Genomic DNA, 9,695 nt, shown 5'->3' on the forward strand with positions numbered 1-9,695 from the left:
TCACCATCTCCTCGAGCGTCTCATTCTAAATGGATAGATGAATTCTTGGACAAAATTGCCCCCCCTTCTGTTCCTAACTTAGATGAAATAACGCCCATCTATAATACTCCCATGTCTAATCATTGGCTAGACTCTCCATTCACCTTAATTGAGCTAAAAAATGGTTTATCAACAGTCGAGGACTCATCTCCAGGCAGAGATGGTATACCTTACAGCATAATCAAAAATAGTAATGATAATGTTCTAAACCACTTCTTAAGCATCTTAAATAAAATCTTCCAGACTGGTATAATGCCTGATGACTGGAGTTCTCAAATAATCATCCCTATTTTAAAAACAAACAAATCTCCAAATTTTGGATCCAACTACAGGCCAATCGCTCTTTCATCCACCCTCAGTAAACTTTATGAAAAATTAATTAAAAACCGATTAGAATTTTTTGTCGAGAGTAAACAGCTTCTCTCTCCATCTCAATTTGGATTTAGGAAAAAAAAATCCACTCAGGATAACCTTGCCATCATCAGCACTGATATTAATTTATCAATTTCTAAACAGGAAGTTTGTCTTGCCGTCTTTATAGATATAGAAGGCGCCTTTGACAATGTTTCCATCCCAATCCTGAAAAAAAAACTTCTAGGCCTTGGCCTTCCCCCCATGTTTGTCCAATCAATTATTAATCTATTTCTAGATAGAAAAATTTTCATTGAACTTCCAGATATTTCTCCTCAAAGTAGGTCTATTTGGAAGGGTTTACCACAAGGCGATGTATTGTCCCCCTTACTGTATAATATATACACATATGATATGCATGTCACTATTCCCCCACAAATAAAAATTATCGAGTTCGCAGATGACATAGCTTTCTTCTTATCATCCAAAATCATCCCTCTTGCCGTCAAATATCTTAACGAAGCCATGAATGCCCTTTGCACATGGCTCACGTTACATGGTCTTGAACTTTCAATCCAAAAGACTCAGTGTGTCACCTTCTCAAACCGCCATAAAAACCCCCCCGTTCAAATTTTATTTAAAAATTCTCCAATCTCCAACGCTTCTGAAGTAAAATTTTTGGGAGTAACATTTGATAGGAAACTTAAATGGTCTTCCCATATTAATAATTTAGTTACTAAATGCGAAAAAAATTTAAATATCATCAGATCATTATCTGGCGTTTGGTGGGGAGCTCACCCTACTTGCATTAAGTTGCTTTACAATGCACTTATTCGAAGCCATCTCGACTATGCCTGCCCACTTTTTAGTACTGCCTCAAAAAATGTACTTAATAAATTAGACAAAATTCAATCTAAATCTTTGCGAATAATAACTGGAGCGATGCAATCGTCACCCATCAATTCCCTTCAAGTAGAATGTTCTGATCCTCCTCTTTATTTAAGGCGTCAACTATTTGCTGACAAATTTGTTCTTAAATGTTTAAATTCTAAATGTCATCAGGTTATCCCCAGCGTCTCTTTGTTCATTGACTCAAACCATTCATCTACAATCAGAGCTTCAACTAAACCTATTCCTGACATCTGTAAAAATTTTAAGTCTCTCTCAGAGCTCCACATCATCCAAAATGATCTACTTCCCTTATACAAACTAAAATATAGTCACGTCACCCTATCCCCAACAATATTAGAAGGGATCGGAATCTTTAAAAGTCATTCCAATCTCCCGGCCCGAACTGTCAATAATATGTTCAATGACATTATTTTATCTAAATGGCCCAACTTTTCTCTTTTATTTACTGATGGATCCAAATCTCCCGACTCTCCTAACTGTGGTATAGGTATTAACGTTTACCACAATAATTCTAATGATAGAATATTTCATTCAATTTCAAATCAATTTTCAATATTTTCAGCTGAGTGCATTGCAATAATAGAATCTCTCAAATATATAATCAAAAATAATTTTGAACATTCCCTCGTTCTCTCTGACTCTCTCAGTTCCCTCCAAAAACTTAAATCCAGTCCTCTTCTTCATCCTGATGATCATTTTGTATGCCTTATTCGAGTGATGATAGCATCCATTCAAAGCTCTGGTAAATCTGTAACCCTGATTTGGATTCCTGGACATGTTGGTATCATGGGTAATGATATTGCGGATGCCTTGGCAAAACAAGGAGCGTCCAACCCTGTTGTTACCCTCGTAAACCACATTCCCTTATCTGACATTTTTTCCATCATCAAAGAAAGATCCCGCAATGTTTGGTCAGAGTATTGGCACATTGCTAGTCAATCCAAGGGAGCCTGCTATGCCTCAATACAAAGGACTATACCATCAAAACCGTGGTTTCAGCAATTCCCTCATTTTTCCAAAAAAGAAATTTCTTCACTCATTCGAATGAGGATCGGTCATTGTTCCGTTCCTTCCCATCTTTTTAAAATTCACGTCCTTGACTCCCCAGATTGTACATTCTGTGGTCTAGAAGTGGGAACTTTAGATCACATATTTTTTGGTTGTCCCTCTCTAAACAAATATCCTCTCTTCTATCAAGCCTTAACTAAAATTGCCTCCCCTCCATTCAACATTTCATCTCTTTTAAGTCTGAACTCGACTCCAATTTTCATTATAATTTTGAAATTTGCCTATTTAAATAAAATTAATATTTAAATTCACCTTTCAATACACCTTTCTCAATAATTTTAAATGATGGCCAAGAACACCCTTGAAGGGTGAAAGCCAGAAATAATGGAAAAAAAAAAAAAAAAGATATTAGAGCCGGGAAGAGGCAAAATAGGCTAGAATAAGAAGTCAGCTAGAAGAAATAGGAATAGACTAGAAGACGAACCTAAAAGGTTCGAGAAGATGCAGTAGGTGGCATGAATTTTTATTTTATTTTTTTTATTTTTTTATATTTACTCCACACAGGAGGCCCTGAAGAAAATAATTTCCCTCAGGGCCTATGTCATCTTTGGGGATGCTGTGTGGAGGGTCTTTTTGTGGAGAGGAAGGAGTGAACATGGGTCTTGAAGAGTCCCATGTTGTAGGAGGGAGGAAACACAGAGGCCGGCAGTTCGTTCCACAGCCGAGCTGTTGAACTTAAGAACGAATCGTAGAAGCGACCCGTTCTCATGTGACAAATGTCAACTGTGTACAAATGTTGGGCGCGCGTTTGGCGTGTATCCCGACTACGCACCGGTGCCGAAGGGATCAATGACGCTAGTTCCTCAGAGCATTGTAGCGTCGAGAAAAATCTAAATTAAATAATTAATAATAAACCGCTCGACCTACTTAGTACCTACTCCCGAATTATGTACCTGCATCGCATCGTAAACAAAGTAATCTACGTACTTCAAGTACCTACCTGTCTATCGACGACAATAATACTGCAGTCCGTCTGGGATACTACGAGAACTCGCCAGAAGGTTCGAGTCTTCCGCCTATGCATTATTGCCACGCTAACGAAGGTTCCCGAAACACACAGTCTGTGCGAGTGCCTAGGATTTAGTTGCCATCCACCTACCTACTGCCGCCGTCGGCCGTGTAGTATAAATATGCCCGACGCAGCGAGTCAGTCAGTCATCTTCCCGCCGTCAGTCTACAAGGCTCAACGAGTGATCACCCGCGCTCTTCTTACTAGCGCGAAGGACGTATACCCGGCTTCGCCCGTATCATCATGGACTCTATCGGGACATCATCTTAGCGCCTTGTCCAGATCGCCGTTCCTGGCAAGCACTACTCGGATTACAAGCGCCCTGGTTCCAGTGTCTCTGACCAGCGCTTCTTCCACGCCATCATGACCATCACGAGGACACGCAGCATCCTCACTGGTCACACCGTTCCCGTTCAACCGCCTACAAGGTCCGCCACACCTTCGGCCGTCTCGTCAGCACTGGAGTGCCTGAAGACCTACGCTCTTCGCCAGTGCCTGACTTTCATCGAGTCCCGGTCACCAGCGCCCGGCGTCGACTCACTGACCCGCGCTCGACCACCACATCATCGCAGCAACCGGAGTATTCAACATTTGTCCTACATCATCTCCTCGTCACGGCAACTGACTCACCAATAAACACATGTGACCTTCACAACTTTCTTTCATTTCGTGCCTCTCACCTGATCCCCAAAGCATCTTCCATTGTAATACCGATAGAACAAGGACAGCATACCTACCTGACGCCTGTGCTCTAAAGATTGCAGTCCGTTTGTTAAGATTGGGGAATCTATCAAACGGACCGTCCGTTTTTGCACAGAGTCAAGGGTTTTTTTCAGGTATTTAGGGGCTCCGGACCAGAGATGGCTGCCAAATTCGACAGTAGGGCGCACTTGCGATTTGTACAGGGTCAGCAGTTGTGTATTATTAAAGTATCTGCGGGCCTTGTACAGTACGCCCAGCTTCTGAGAGGCCAACAATAAATAAGAAGCGACTAGAAAAGACTAAAAGAGACTAAGAGAGATGAGGTGATTTTGCTCGAGAGCGGCGTTATATTGGTCATCCAAGTGTTATTATTATTATTATCAATAGAGACTAGATATGATGGACTCGCCGAACGTCACAGCGGTGCTGCCAAGGTCTGGTATCTATGTGAGGATATTGTGTCAGCTCTTCATTAGTAGCAGACACATACTTGGACGGATGACGAACCTCGTGCTGGCACTGTTGGTGGACGCAGTGAACTCTCTCGCTGCAACACCTGGTCCAGTTTTTTCACCACCTAGGATTCTTGCTGCAGAGTCTACATCTTCTGTATTCGTCAAACGTCCCAGCGGTGCTGCCAAGGTCTGGTATCTGTGAGAGGATAGTGTGTCAGCACTTTATTAGCAGCAGACACATACCTGGACGGATGACGAACCTCGTGCTGGCATTGTTGGTGGACGCGGTAGACTCTCGCTGCAGCAGCTGTGATAGTTTCTTCACCACCTAGGATTCTTACTGAAGAGTCTCCATTTTCTCGTCACAGCCTTGCTGCCAAGGTCTGGTATCTGTGAGAGGATAGTGTGTCAGCACTTTATTAGCAGCAGACACATACCTGGACGGATGACGAACCTAATGCTGGCATTGTTGGTGGACGCGGTAGACTCTCGCTGCAGCAGCTGTGATAGTTTCTTCACCACCTAGGATTCTTACTGAAGAGTCTCCATTTTCTCATCACAGCCGTGCTGCCAAGGTCTGGTATCTGTGAGAGAATAGTGTGTCAGCGCTTTATTAGCAGCTTACACATACCTGGACGGGTGACGAACCTTGTGCTGGCACTGTTGGTGGACACGGTGGACTCTCTCGCTGCAGCAGCTGGTCCAGTTTCTTCACTACCTAGGATTCTTGCTGCAGAGTCTCACTTATTCCTGTTCTTCATTTTACTTAACTTAACTTCAATTTATTTTTGTAATATTTATATTTTTTGTTATACCTGCATCAACTGTAAAGCGCCCCTGAGGTGATATCTCACAAAAGCGGCGCTATACAAATTATCCAATATTATTGTTATTATACTTTGTGTCGTTGCCGTGCCGTAGCCGTAGGAATTAAAAAAACCCTAATCAAGTACCCTATAATATTATTAATACATACATCCAACTCCAGTGAAATAGTGGCAATCTCAGCAACTCTTAGCCGCTAGAGGGAGCTAGAATAGCAGGTTGATTTTGAAATTCTTTTCAATGGCGGCAAATAGAATTTATTTCATACTTGGTGGCGGTGTTCTGCGCCTTCTAATTTGTATTTTGATCAATGTTGATAAAAAAAATGTTTCAAAAAGTCAGTTCCGTGGTTCAGTTTACGAACAAACAACAAAAACACTTCCAAGTGGTTTTTCAAGATGCCAAAACACATTGACAGTTAGTGAAATGATTTTGTTAAATCATAGCAAATAAAATGTTGTTGATTATGTAAAACGTGGATAACATCATGAAAATATAATTATAAAAATTGGAAGGTTAATTCAGCAAAGGTGTGTTAATACTAGGGCCGGCACTGACTGGCTCCAGGCGCCGAATTGCCAAGGTGTTAAGGCGCAGATAATACCTAACAGTCCTAACACACCGCCCTTAGAAGCGGCGCTACATTACAATGATCACCCAGGCTCCCTTTACTGGTTTCGACAAGGGGCCCCAAAATTTCACTCACGCCAGGCGCCGCTTGGCTCAGGCCCGGCCCTGGTTAGTTCCATGCAGTATTCTGTGTTCAAGTTGAAGTTATAAATCATCGTCAATGTTAATGTTCAAAACACATTTTTGTATTTTTTTAATGTAACCTCACAAGAGCGCACGTGTCTATACATTGTAAAGGCAGGGGAACTATGTAGTCACCCAGTTGAGCAGCCTTGTGAGACGGATTAAGGCTAACCTTAACAACCCCAAGGCTGTAGGAAAGGAAAGGATTTATTAATGCGGGTCTTGTAGAAGCCCGGATTACATGAAGGAGGAAAATTATTATAATTATTATCTGTTAAAAAACTCATTATATTATTGGTAGGTACTTTATCGTTTGTGTGAATTCTTGACGAATCAGTTCCAATTTAAAAAATAATAACTAAATTCAAAACAATTCAGGGTTATTATGTATTTTACATTGGCAAATATATTGTTAGTAGAGGTTGGTACATACAATTATTAAAAACCTGTTTCTGATATGACGAGTAATGGGCCATTAAGAAAAAAGTTTAGTTAGGGGATTAGATTTTTATTTATTTAAACTAAACTCATTAAAACCAACTTTGACTGTAGTTACGTCGGATTGGTGAGTGCAATTTGTACATTTTGTATTATAAATAAGCTATACTCGAGAGGGAAGGAATCATTTTCAAAAACAAATTAATGTACAGGTGTCCGGGGGTAAAGTGCACTAACTTCGGGAGGTGATTCTACATGATAGTATGAGTAAAAAAGATAAGCAACTTTTTTCGAAATTCCAACTTTTTGGGGCACTTTTATATATATTTCTACTTATATTATACTTTGATATAGCTACTTTCATTTAATTTCAGGTGTAAGACCACCATTCGGAATTGAAACCTTGGCTTGGTGACCAGATCTGAAGAGCCAGGTTTTTCTCCACCTTCTTCTTCCACATCTCCATCCCCTCCTCATTACCTTTAGCCTCAACATACCCCAATTGGTGGTGCCATAGTCTCACTGGCTCCCGACGGTTGGGACTCTTGTATTATTGGTATTCGCATTTTTTTTCTCCTAATATTATTAATAATTGATACTAATACAATAATTAAATAATAATTTAATTATTAACCCTTTTGCTGCCCGAATGTAAACACAAGATAGATACTCCCACGCCAAGGATTTTTAGAATTTTTTATATTGCCTCATTATTTATTATCCTCAGCACTTAGAGATTGTAAATTATTACCAAAACAAAATAAACTTGTTTACGTTACACTCTTGAAAAGTCTAAACAAGATATCTTTATGAATTGATGCATTATTTGACGAATAAAAACTATGTATGAAACATCAACAAACTTCGACCCGCCGCCATTATCAAATCAGTAATCCCACCAACACATACAGACATACTATAGTAATATCAGTACTCACGTCTCCGAAGTGGGACCTCTGCAACGGCTCACCATTTCTCACGATACAATTGTGATAATATTATTGTTTTAAATTTCATTATTTATTAAACATTTATTTACAGTTTCTTATCGTATTATTTATGTTTATAGTTTTTATTCGAATGGTAGACTTAAAAACAGGAATGAATACACAATGCCACATTACACAGGGAACACATATCGAGCCATTTTTCTGCGGCTTTGTTTAAGTTTTGTATTCGCACAAACATGGCCGGCTCTGTATGGCTTGGATTGTTTTGATGTTGCCGGTATTGGCTCAGACGTAATGGTGTGTCATGATGAGACGAATGAGGAGTTGAGTCGAGTTGAGTATTTTTGAGGTGTTTTGCGATTAATTGTCTTATCACACATAACTGATAGTCGGAGAAGCTCATACCTGAATTTTTTATGCTGTTTTTTTATTTTTTTTTTTTTATTTTTTTATTTATTAACATTCAAACCTGCTAAACTACTTATGTAGTTTGTCAGCAGGTACATAATGACAAAATTTTTGCAATAACATGGTACAATGGTAAAACAGTATGTATGTATGTATAATGTTATTGATAAATTAACAATAAATGACAAGTTGTGTACAATAAAAGAATTTAACAGATATAAGATCGAGACAATAATCTCTTATTTGGTCATCAGACAAGTCGCATCGAGCCATGATAGAGGGTTACACAAAAAAAAATATGTATTAGGAAAAACGACAAATTAACACAATAATTAGTTTCTAAACACAGATAATTAAAATAAAATGTATATGATTATTTTTTCACTCGAAAGGCGGATATAACAACTTATTTCATTTAAAATAACAAAACATGTTGATTAACACAAAACTTATTTGCACTAAAAATATGAGTAGTTAATAAAAACAATTTGTTAAAATAATAACGTTAGAACCACGATTCGTTGCAGATTCTAAGTATTCGCGAACCGTCAATATAAGAAGGAACCACGTGATACACTAACACAACTACGCGCGCGCGGGGAATTCAAACACTGAGAGGGGAAATATTGTAGTCTCCAGTTTGACGAGGTCTTTCATAATATAAACAAAATCATTTGTTACATCTGTGTAGAGATGTCGCTAGATAAAGGTTCAAATTATTTTTTAAGCCCGAGTTTTGCGCCATCTATACAGAAAGCCCCGAGATATCGCAAGATGAAATTAAAATCACGTATGATTGCGCGCGGCAGCGAGGGCCCGGAATCTTGAATCAAACATAGATGCGCACGGTAGCCTCCGGGTTAATAATCATTTTTCTTACTTTTTATACCTAACTTTATATTTATCTCATTTAACCCATTGGCCTCCGAATTTTTTAGCTAAAAAATTGTCCTTCACATCCGAATTAATTTTGTACAAAAGTTTTAAATCTGCAGTGGTGTACTAAATCTTACATAACTTTTAAATTAAACGTGCAAACGAAACAATTTTTTTAAATTTACTTGTGAATTGAATTAAGGTATGTAAAAAATATATGAAATTAAAAAAAAAATAATAATAACATGATTAAACGAGGATATAAAAATATTTTTTTTATAAAAATCTTTTTTTTCATTTTTTTATAATTGGATTAAGAAAAGTTTTACATTAATCATACTTATTACCATAATAAATATTTTTTCGATTTGGGCTGATGTTAGCCGCCCACCACGCATTTTACGCACAAGCTTGTCAATTCCCGAACCACACGCCATTTTGAAAAAAATCAATGACGCTGAAACATAACAAAATTTCAATCGTAAATACATATCAGGAAAAAACTCTACCCACGGAGTCCTGCCAACTACTACGAAATGAATGCTTAATTATCTTCAGAGTGATTGGCATTTAAAATTTTAAACACAGATGTCAATAATGTATCCCTTTTTCGTTTTTAAGCCGACAGACATCAGACCTGCCCACCTCGTTTGATTTTAAGACACATCGCCGTACACACGTCGTTCGAGGCCAATGGGTTAATACTTTTGTACTTATACTTTTTTAGTTATTGTATAATTCATACTTTTTTACACTTTTTATTTATGTTAATGGCATGTGCCGTGTTGTATTTATTAAAAATATAGAACCATAACCCCAAAACAACCCCCACCCCCAAACCAGAGAAAATGGGACAGATTTTGAGGCACATTACATTTGATTACAAATGATTTGGGTCCATCTGAGAAA

The sequence above is a fragment of the Hesperophylax consimilis genome, chromosome 3 (genome assembly GCF_061612785.1).
Source record: "Hesperophylax consimilis isolate HC1 chromosome 3, BYU_Hcon_1.0, whole genome shotgun sequence".
NCBI lineage: Eukaryota > Metazoa > Arthropoda > Insecta > Trichoptera > Limnephilidae > Hesperophylax > Hesperophylax consimilis.